This window comes from Malaclemys terrapin, chromosome 6 (assembly GCF_027887155.1).
Source record: "Malaclemys terrapin pileata isolate rMalTer1 chromosome 6, rMalTer1.hap1, whole genome shotgun sequence".
Lineage (NCBI taxonomy): Eukaryota > Metazoa > Chordata > Testudines > Emydidae > Malaclemys > Malaclemys terrapin.
In genome coordinates this window covers 103,785,693-103,797,270 of record NC_071510.1, presented here as the reverse complement: position 1 = coordinate 103,797,270, position 11,578 = coordinate 103,785,693, and positions in this window count along the sequence as shown.

Sequence of the window (11,578 nt, the reverse complement as noted above, 5' to 3'; positions counted from 1 at the left end):
AGGTTATTGCCATAAAAGTGTGGATTTGGGAAGGTGGATTAGCACCCCAACATGGGAGTAGGTGGGTAAAGGTCTCCAACCACAAATAAAGCAGAGAGGAGTATGGTCATCCCAGAAAGATTCCAAAGGGGTTACTAGGCTATCATACTTCCACCAAAAAGACAACCCCAGGAATGACATAGCTGTTGTACGCAGTGTGGTGGTCATGTGAGTCCTGTTAGGGGCAGGGATTGTGATAGGGAGGGGTGAAAGGCAAGGGGATTGGTTGGGACCTTAGAATTGTATACTAAGATCTGAATAATGACCTCATCTTTTGCATATTACCTGGATACAATTCCAGACTTTTTGCAATCTTCCAAACTACTGTACAATTTATAAATATTTACTAGGTTGGGCCTGGCTTCCTGCATGAAACACTTCTGACCATTACAATGAGTTCATTTAATGAGATAAAATTAAAATTCTTATCACCTGCAAATTCTGTACAATTCACTCTCATCCAAGACCTTGTCTGGGATTTGATGAGCTACATGATATGGGAAATGGGCATGGAATTTACAAACAGACTTGAGCTAAGAGGTTGCACAAAGTAGACCTGAGCAGAATGGTAATAATACTGTGCTGCTGATGTTTTACACTTGAACGTTGCCCTAACCTCTATTTTTTTGTTTGCTTTTCAGTGAACCACTATGAATCCAATATCTATTCGCCGCTCCAGGCCAATAGGGGTGGCGGGAAGCAGCAGCCAGCACATCCCTCGGCCCGCGCGGCTTCCCGCCGCCCCCATTGGCCCGGAGCGGCGAACCGCAGACAGTGGGAGCCGCAATCGGCCGAACCTGCCGACGCAGCAGGTAAACAAACTGGCCCAGCCTGCCAGAGTCCTTACCCTGGCGAGCCGCGTGCCAAAGATTGCCAATCCCTGATCTATGGTAATCTGTGTATGTGCTCTACAATGCATATCTCTCTATGGAATAACATTTTTACCTAAAACAGGATTTTTACTCATTGGATTCTTCCTGCTTCTCTTTTCCAGTATTAGTTTTGTTTTCCCCTATTATTTTTACAATCTTTCATATATAAAAAACAAAGATTATAGGCAACAACAGGGAAGAAAAGAAAAATTCCCCAACTATGCGTTACTTGTACAATATGTGGAGATGGGAACTAAATTAGATTAAAATAAACTTTCCAGGTGCATTTTGAAATAAATGGAGTTACACCAATCGACAATCTAGCCCTCTAGTCTGTTTCTACTTTCTAGTATATCTAGAATTGATACATAATGATTTTCAATTACAGATAATTTTCTTGCTTTATATTACATGTGTGTTTCTGGAAAGCAACTTATACAGTATATCACTCGTGTCAGTTACTTTTCTGCAAATCATATAACCTCTTCCCTTTTGACCCCATTCAGGAAATGGAGATACACTTCATTTACTAGTTGTCAGATTAAAATAACTGAGTATGGTGGAGCAGTTTTTTGTTTTTGTTTTTTAATTCTTTAGAGCTTTTGCCCTAGTCCATGTAACAATAGTCACTGTATGAATGTTGGACTGTTTTTCTTATTTAATGGATGAATACAATAGCAGGTTGTCACCCAAGCTCAGATCTCTCCTGAGAAATAGGCAGTATTCCTTAAGTCCTATTGTAAGGCCATTATTCATTCTGTTATACGTTAATTGATTTCCTTCATTTTTCTGAAATTACAAAACTGTACATGGGTGCTAATGACATTACAATATGCAAAACTGTTACTAATCCTGCAGTGGCTACCAGGGCTGGTTCCAGGCACCAGCTTAACAAGCAGGTGCTTGGGGCAGCCAAGGGAGAGGGGCGGCACATGCGACAATTTAGGGGCGGCAGGTCCCTCACTCCCTGTAGAAGTGAAGGACCTGCAGCCGAACTGCCACCGCCGATCGCGGCTTTTTTTTTTTTTCCAATTGCCGCCGCCGGTCGCGATTACGATTGTGGCTTTTTTTGTTTTGTTTTTTGCTTGGGGCAGCAGAAGTGCTGGAGCCAGCCCTGGTGGCTACTAGAATCAATAATATGATAGCTTTAGAATGAATGAGCTGAAACCAAATATGTGTAAAAGCAAATGTATAGTGTGAAATACAAGTTGACGTACCCTTATAATTCTGTCCTACACATGCAGTGTGTCTGCAGCACAGAAGCAATAAAAGCTTTGGTTAAAAAAACAAGTCCATGCCTTCTTCATTGACTTCAGTGGAGTAAGACCAGGGATGAGCTGGCCCATATGTTTCAACTACTTTGTTTAAAGAAGGCCAAGGGTTTTGGATAGGGCTGTGGATTAATTGCAGTTAACTCATGAGTAACAAAAAAATTAATTGTGATTAATTGCAGTTTTAATCACACTGTTAATAAAATACCAACTGAAATGTATTAAATATCTTGGATGTTCTTCTACATTTTCAAATCTATTGATTTCTATTACAACACAGAATACAAAGTGTACACTGGTCACCTTATATTATTTTTTATTACAAATATTTGCACCGTAAAAAAGGTAAACAAAAGAAATAGTATTTTTCAGTTCAGCTAATACAAGTATTGTAGTGCAGTCTCGTTATCATGAAAGTGCAATTTACAAATGTCAATCTTTTTGTTTTGTTTTGTTACATAACTGCACTCAAAAAAACAAAGCAATGCAAAACTTTAGAGCCTACAGGTCCTCTCAGTCCTACTTCTTGTTTGGCCAATTGCTAAGATGAACAAGTTTGTTTACATTTATGGGAGATAATGCTGCCCTCTTCTTATTTACGTCACCAGAAAGTGAGAACAGGCATTTGCATTGCACTGTTGTAGCCAGTGTCCAAGATATTTACATGCCAGATGCTCTAAAGATTCATATGTCCTTTCATGATTCGGCTACCATCCCAGAGGACATGCGCCCATGCTGATGACAGGTTCTCCTTGATAACAATCCAAAGCAGTGCAGACCGATGCTTGTTCATTTTAATCCTCTGAATCAGATGCCACCGGCAGAAGGTTGATTTTCTTTTTTGGTGGTTCGGGTTCTATAGTGTTGCTCTTTTAAGACTTTTGAAAGCATGCACCACACATCATCCCTCTCAAATTTTGGAAGGTGTTTCAGATTCTTAAATGTTGGGTCGAGTGCTGTAGCTATCTTCAGAAATTTCACATTGGTACCTTCTTCGCATTTTGTGAAATCTACAGCAAAAGTGTTCTTAAAATTAACAACATGTGCTGAGTCACCATCCGAGACTGCTATAACATGAAATATATGGCAGAATGCGGATAAAACAGAGCCAGAGACCTACAATTCTCCCCCAAGGAGTTCAGTCACAAATTTAATTAACGCATTATTTGTTGTTGTTTTTTAACAAGCATCATCAGCATGGAAGCATGTCCTCTGGAATGGTGGCGGAAGCATGAAGGGGCATACAAATGTTTAGCATATCTGGTACATAAATACCTTGCAATGCTGGCTACAAAAGTCCCATGCCAACACCTGTTCTCACTTTCTGGTGACATTGTGAACAAGAAGCGGGCAGCATTATCTCCTGCAAATGAAAACAAACTTGTTTGTCTGCGTGATTGGCTGAACAAGAAGTAGCACTGAGTGGACTTGTAGGCTCTAAAGTTTTACATAGTTTTATTTTTGAATGCAGTTATTTTTGTACATAATTCTAAATTTGTAAGTTCAACTTTCATAATAAAGAGACTGCACTTACAGTACTTGTATTAGGTGAATTGAAAAATACTATTTTTTGTTTTTACAAATATTTGCACTGTAATCAAATAAATGTAAAGTGAGCACTGTACACTTTGATTTCAATTACAACACAGAATACAATATATTTGAAAATGCATAAAACATCCAAAAATATTGTATGTAATTGTTTAACAGTGTGATTAATCATGATTAATTTTTTCAATCACGTGATTAATTGTGATTAATTTTTTTAATCGCTTGACAGCCCTAGTTTTGGGATTTGTTGTCCAATGCTTTCAAAATACTCCTCCAGTTGTGCTTGTATGTATAAAGAAACGGATCAAACCAAAATTGAGAGCTCCCCAACACTGGGGGAATTTTCAGCTGGTTGGAGCTGGCTGTTTTACAGATCCTTTGTGCCATACATATTTGTCTCTCTGCACTACTGTAATTCCCCAAACAAGCATACCTAGTAAGCCACAGTCCCTGCCCTGAAGTACTCACAGCTTAAACAGAGAAGGGTAGAAATGGAAATAGATCAACAAAGAGGTGAAGTGATTTGCCCAAGGTCACCTAGCAGGTCATTGGGAGAGCTGGGAATAAGACCCAGGTCTTCTCTCACTCAGTCCAGTACACTCTGCGCTAGACCATGCTGTTTCTCCTGGCAAAGGGCTCACAAGAACACAACTGATCCAGATGGTTCCATAGACTTAGGGAATCTTTGATTATGCAAAGCCTACATTTTTATGCCTAAATCTCACTTTATAGTGACCTTTTAAAACTTAAGAAAAATGCTGCCACCATAAACAAATGCCATTTTGTTGATCTGTAATTTATATGAAAAACAGACTTACGCAAGCTCTGAACGAGGGCTACAAATCAACCTGTTATACATTTGAACCAGTGGTGAGTGTAAATTATATCCAGAAAAGACTGGGGATGTGGGTACTTCATTGTAGTTAGAGAGTGACATCTAGTGGTATACCTCTCTGTAGAGCTAATATTTCTTGGCAATGATTCAAATACAGTGTTTTAAATATATCTTTTTTTAAACCTCCTTAATACTGCTACTCCTTCTGCTTAACTTTATACAGTACCAGTTTTATACCAAATACATTGTCCTTTGAATTTATCATGCCTAAGTACTTCTTTTATTATTTTGAAAAACAGAAGTTAGAGAGTGATTTTTATAGTCTGCAAACCATGTTGTATCATAAAAAGCTTTAAAAACTTCTTTTTAGGGGGATTTAATCCAAAGCTTTTTGATGCATGTGAGGTAACTCTTAATACATGAGTTACACCAATAGCATGCACACAATGCCTTTTCCTTTTTCAGTTTGCATCTTGTGAACACACGGAAGCAGTTTGCTGTGAACTGAGGGTGTAGCATTCTCTGAGGTCCTTCGCTATGCTGCTGAGCAGCATGCATCCTGGGATTGTTTTCACTGTAAATTGTGGGAAGCCAGGCAAGTTCATATTAAAAAACAAAACTATATTTCCATTGTTTCCTCCCCATACTTCCTTTGTGGGCTGATTTGCACCATTTTTGAATTGCTGTTGGCCAGCATGGACCCAGCAATGCTCTGTGCCACTGTGGTCACAAGTGTGAATTCACACTGGCTGCTTGGATTGTATTACAGCACTCGGAGATGGATGAATTTGGCATTGGATTTCACCCATCACACTAATGAGCAGATGATGTGGGAACAGGAGAATATTCTGTGGTGGCAGCAGCTCCTCCAGCAACAAGAATATGCTCTGCGGCGGTGGCAGCAGGATGAGGCAGAAGAACAGGATGCTGAACTGTTGAAACGAGAGGACCAGTTCTTGAATCAGCTACACATCATTCAGCACTGTTTCTGGGCCTGGGAAACCAGCATGGATTGGTGGGAGAGGATTGTTTTGCAGGCAAGCCGTGGTGAAAGAACTTCAGGATGGGGAGGGTGACCTCTTTTGAAAACTGTGCACAACTGATTTTGGAGCTTCATCGACAGCAGTCCAACACGTAGTGCCCCACACATGTGGAGAAACAATTCACCATTGCCATCTGGAATCTGGCCACCCCAGAATGTTACCAGTCTGTAGCCAACTGACTTGGCACAGGGAGATCAACTGTTGGGGCCATTGTTATGCAGGTCTGCTATGCCATTGATAAGGTGCTGTCTAACCAGATCATGAAGCTGGATAATGCTCACTAGATTACTAATGACTTTGCACACATGGGGTTCCCAAACTGTACTGGGGCAACTAATGGATCCCATGTGCCTACCATTTGCCCCCATCACTAGGTAGAATTTATAAGAGAGTTATTTCTCCATGGTGGTTTGCAGTCTGGTGGACCACAACTGGAAGTTTTCAGACATAAATGCAGAGTGGTCTGTGAGGGTCCATGAGGCATTCATCTGTTGGAACTCAGTATTTAAATTAGTTGAGAAGGACTGTTTGCCTCCAGGAGCACTGTGGACATTAACGGTGTGAAGGCTGGTCTGGTTTCTCTGGAAGACCTGGATTATCTCCCTAGCTAAAGAAACCATACACAGGCCACTTGGACAGAAGGAAGGAATACTTTAACTATTGTGTGAGTAGCTGTAAAATGGTAGTCAAGTGTGCACTTGAAAGACAAAATGGTGCTGTTTGTGGAAGAGGCTGGAAGCTGAGCGGAGAGGGATGATTTTGTATCAGGTGGCATAATCCAGGATCACCAGGCTGTATTTGAAGCAGCTGCGGACTTTTCTAATGGGCTCACAGGATGCCTAGCCTTTCAAAGGGCACCCATATGATGGCCAGTGGTAGCAGAGGAGCCTTTGGGACCTTTTTCTGACTTGTCCACTGGCACTTGCGGCATGATGCACAAAAGTCCTGCATCTTTCTGCGGACACTCAGCCAGTAGAATTACATAGTCACGTTGAGTGAATGTTCTCTCCCCAAGTTCCCCCTGCATGGTATCACATGGGCCAGTTGGAGTACCCCACTTTGGAATTACCTAGGCACTAGCAGCTGCATCCTCACTTCCTCCACCTTGGAGTCCTTGACCTTCACAGCCCAACATGCCCTTTCCTCAAACAACTCAAAATGGGGCTGCTGTTTCAAGAGCAATGGGTCTAGTACCATGATACCCTGCAAGGAGTAACTAGGCTGGTGGAAGCCAGGGTGAGACCTTTATGCTTGTGGGCAGGCTTCTGGTGTCAGTTTTGAGCCACAGCAGCATAGCGTTACGGCATCCAAGCTTACAGGGCAGGTGGTGACAGAATCCCTTACTGGTGTGGATAATCTCCAAAATGTCAGACAGTTGAAGTTCTGTTGTATCTCCCCTACAGATGTGGAGGAAGTGCAGAGAAAAATAGCTAAGGTTCTGCAATGATTGTAATTGACAATGTGTTTTACAGGGGTGAGTATTTGTACCTCAGCAGGGAGCAGTTTTATCAGTGCCTTGACCAGGCAGGCAATGTACACTTACACCCCTTGTAAACTATGAAAACTAACCAAATTTCTTTTCCTGTCTCAATAAACTGTTGAAATTTGTGCAAACAAATGCTTTGGGAATTTGAATGTGTCACAGGGGGGGGCAGACTGCGCCTCTGCTATGCTGCGCAAGAGGAGTTGGACAGAGGGAGGGGCTCCTAGCTCACATCTGTCAACAACAATAATAAATTCTAAAGATAGATGCCAAAGTTCCTTACGGGAGATCAAACTCAGACTCAGCTGATGCAGGGTGGGAACCGGTGTCTGGTGTAGCAGGGCAGGACTTGGGCTGGCTTTCTAGCTGGCCATTGTCAGGGTCCTAAGTCACAAAAAGAGTCCTGGCTGTCAGGTGGAAACATCTGGCATCCTCCTGCTATCCCATAATGGGACTAGCCAGTCCTCCTTGATGGGGGGAAGTGCAGGCAACAGGTTCCGAATAGTGCCTGGGATAGGTCATACTGTGATTGATTGATCAGAATACTGTCCAGCTCATCAAAAAATGCACGGGTCACTTTTCCTTTACTGGGTTGTCTCCTTTTATCCCTCATCTCAAGGTATTGTCTCCTAAGCTGCTTTCTCTTTGTTCAGCACTGGTTAGCATCCCAGACATGAGCCTTCGCACATATCTGCTTTGCAATGTCCACCAAAAAGCCCTTATTTCTGTAGTTGGCCACAAGAACTTCCTGAACTGCTTTTGCCCAGATGGTGATGATAGCCAGGGTATTCGCATAGGTCCAAGCAGCTGCATGGGGCATGTTTTGGGGGTTTTGGAGTGCTCTCACAGTTGTATTATCCAGATAATGCTACCTAAGAGCCAGGAGCAAATGGACAAAATCTGACTCTGCACTGCTTTTTAAAGGGGGCAAGGGTCATCCTGGAAACTTCACACCAGGGCAGGGAAGGCACACAAGTAAACAGCCAGCTCAGTAACTGTCAAAATGCAAAGCACTGTGGGACAGATGTTGGAAGCATGCAGAATGATGCATAGCAACTGCATGCACACAAACAAAAGACCAAACTAATTCAGTTTGAAGCAACCCTAGTCCACTTTGCAAGAGGACTCCAGCATTCCTGATAAATGCAGAGTTAGTGCTCAGGGATGGGTTGAGTCATGTGTATGCAAGAGTTTTCAAACCAGATTAACTCAATTTGATCTGGTTTAAACCCCGCTGTGTAGACAAGCCCTAAATCTATTGCTTAGTTCATGAGTGACCCCCATCACAATTAGATAATGGGAAAATTTTTCAAAAGCACATAAAAGCAACAGAGGGTTCTGTGGCACCTTTAAGACTAACAGAAGTATTGGAGCATAAGCTTTTGTGGGTGAATGCCCACTTCATCAGACGCAAGTAATGGAAATTTCCAGAGGCAGGTATAAATCAGTATGGAGGTAACAAGGCTAGTTCAATCAGGGAGGGTGAAGTGCTCTGCTAGCAGTTGAGGTGTGAACACAAAGGGAGGAGAAACTGCTTCTGTAGTTGGATAGCCACTCACAAAATATTTTGTATATTGGCAGTATACAAAAACCTGTAGGAGAACACTTCAACCTCCCTGGCCATACAATAGCAGATTTAAAGGTAGCCATCTTACAGCAAAAAAACTTCAGGACCAGACTCCAAAGAGAAACTGCTGAGCTCCAGTTCATTTGCAAATTTGACACCATCAGATCAGGATTAAACAAAGACTGTGAATGGCTAGCCAACTACAGAACCAGTTTCTCCTCCCTTGGTGTTCACACCTCAACTGCTAGCAGAGCACCTCACCCTCCCTGATTGAACTAACCTCATTATCTCCATACTGATTTATACCTGCCTCTGGAAATTTCCATTACTTACATCTGATGAAGTGGGCATTCACCCACGAAAACTTATGCTCCAATACTTCTGTTAGTCTTAAAGGTGCCATAGGACCCTCTGTTGCTTTTTACAGATTCAGACTAACATGGCTACCCCTCTGATAAAAGCACATAAGTGACTTTGGAGTCCAAATTTAATTTCAAAAGTATCCAAAGCCCAGATCCTCAAACTCCCATTGATATCAAAGGGAGCTAGGCACCTAATTACCTTTGAGAATTATGGCCCAAATAACTTAGGGGCATAAGTTCCATTGAAAACCAATGGGACTTGGGCTCCTAAATCACTTAGTAAATTATCCCAATGCCTAATGAGAAGTTCAGAGATTAGATTATAGGCCTATGAGATGAAGCGAGGTGGTTCTGTCATAACATCAGTACGATGTGTGACACACATTCAAAATCCAATAGTGATAAACCTTGAAAGCACTCAGACTTTATTATGGAGTTTGAAAATATTAGTGACCATTCTGCAGCAGAATTGAAAATCTGAAACCTATATTAACTCCCTCAGATCTCATCAGAAATAACTATTCCCTTCTTGTATGATACAGTAGTAAAACAAGAGACTTCAGGTTAGGATATTATTATTATTATTATTATTATTATTGTAGGAGGCACAGTATGTTCAAACTGATAATGAAATCTATGCATGGTAAATTAAACTTCTGGATGATCAGTAGTTTGCCATTTAGCAGTTAAATTAATAAATTTAAAAAAATTAAATTGCAGCCAGTCAAATACCAGATCTCTCTCACATAAGATAAAGATTAAAATATTCAATCATCTGGTAAAATAGAAATAGTTATATTGGAACATCATCATTTGATCAGAGTAGATCTACTTTGAGTGCAAGCATTAATATCACCGTAGTTGTCCCTACAACACTTATGTCATAATAGGTGACAATTATTCTGTAACAACTTTCTATTCTACTTATATTATCTGTTAAATGAATAGTTAGAAATGTTTATTCAATCAAGCATTAATCCAGAGTACTAGTTAACCCCAAACTCTCAAAAATTGTCTGTTATAATGGGGGTGCAATTTTATGGCTGCAGTTAAATGCAATGGCAAAGTTACCTGTATAAATAGCTGCACCCTTAACTGTCTAATTACGTGACTGTACTTCCAAATCAGATAGTGAGGCAGCTGAATGGATGTAATTACAGGTGCAACTAATTGTCCCCTGCTTTTAATTGTGGATGCAAAATTGCATCCACAGTAGCGGAGGCCGAAAGTCTGGTGCTCTAAAAGGCAGGGGGGCTTAGCACTTAAAGTATGTAAGAAGAGAAAATAAAATCAGTACTGCATAATATTATCTATCTTCCCTGGGGAACGGTTTTAGTAATCTTGACATGTCAGTTGTGAATCATTAGCCTGGCCATGTGTTTATACTGCAGTCATTCTCTAGATTTAATTACCATAGATAAATAATACCTAACTTTGTTGTGCAACAAATGTTCATTTAAAGTTATGGAACAGGACCTAAGTACTTGTGGCCCCCATCACTGTAACACCTGAGTGGTGGAAGTTCATCTTGCTGTGTAGAAGTATATACAGTAATTTTCATTACAAAATACACTAGTCTCAAAATTCAATTAACTAAATGCGGCTTGCAGCGAGAGAGCATTCTGCCTGGGAGAGAGGTATGTGAACTGGTGTGTGCACGCATTATGTATGTCCTGGGTTAATCAACTACCTCTAACCTAGCCAGAAACTAAAGTTAATGCAGAATTCAGCATGTTAAGCCATGTTTCTTTTCATGACACTTGTGCTCCTTGAATTGCACTGGCTACCTATGAGTGTCCAGGTTGATTTTAAAGTGTTGGTTTTAATCTCTAAAGCCCAAAGTGTCCTGTGACCTAGCTGCTGCCACAGGTGTGTTTTTTAGGATGCTGACGTTGGAACCTCATTGGTATGAAAAAGGGGGAACTGATGGCAGGGCGTCCTCCATTAGGGACCTGTACCTTTTGGAATTTGCCTTGGTTCATAACACACACAGGCTAACAACCTTTGGGACATGCTGCAGTGTCTGTCTTTGCTGCCTAGCTGGTCAGGATCTGAGTGGTTTGTGAGGTTCAGTAGTATGAGGGGATTCTGGTGGCTATGTGGTTGAAGGGGTTTTAATTCTTATTTTTGCTTTCATTGGGGGTATTGGAGCAACTGGTGGAGCCTGCTTGTTTGCTATAAGTAACTATTTTAAAGTGTTGAGTGCCCAGAGCTTAGATCAGCACTTTTTTGTTGTCAGTATAAACTGAAATAAATATATAAATTGGCAAAATAGAATGAACATCCTCATTCAGTGAGATGAATGTTTATGAATAGCAGCTGGAAAATATTTGGTTACAGGAGATCATGTGCCAAAATAGGGTTAAGGGGTAGTGTTTGGAGTTGGAGGAAGATTTCCAAGTCTCAGGAAAGCTCTCCGGCAATCAGTAGCTGGACTTCTACTCAAATCATTCCTCACATGTTTTGGGGACCTGATGAAGCAGTTTGCTGTTCTCAGTTCTGGAAGAAAAGAAAAAACTCGGTGTAATCTCACTGTTGTTGAAATTCAGTTTCCA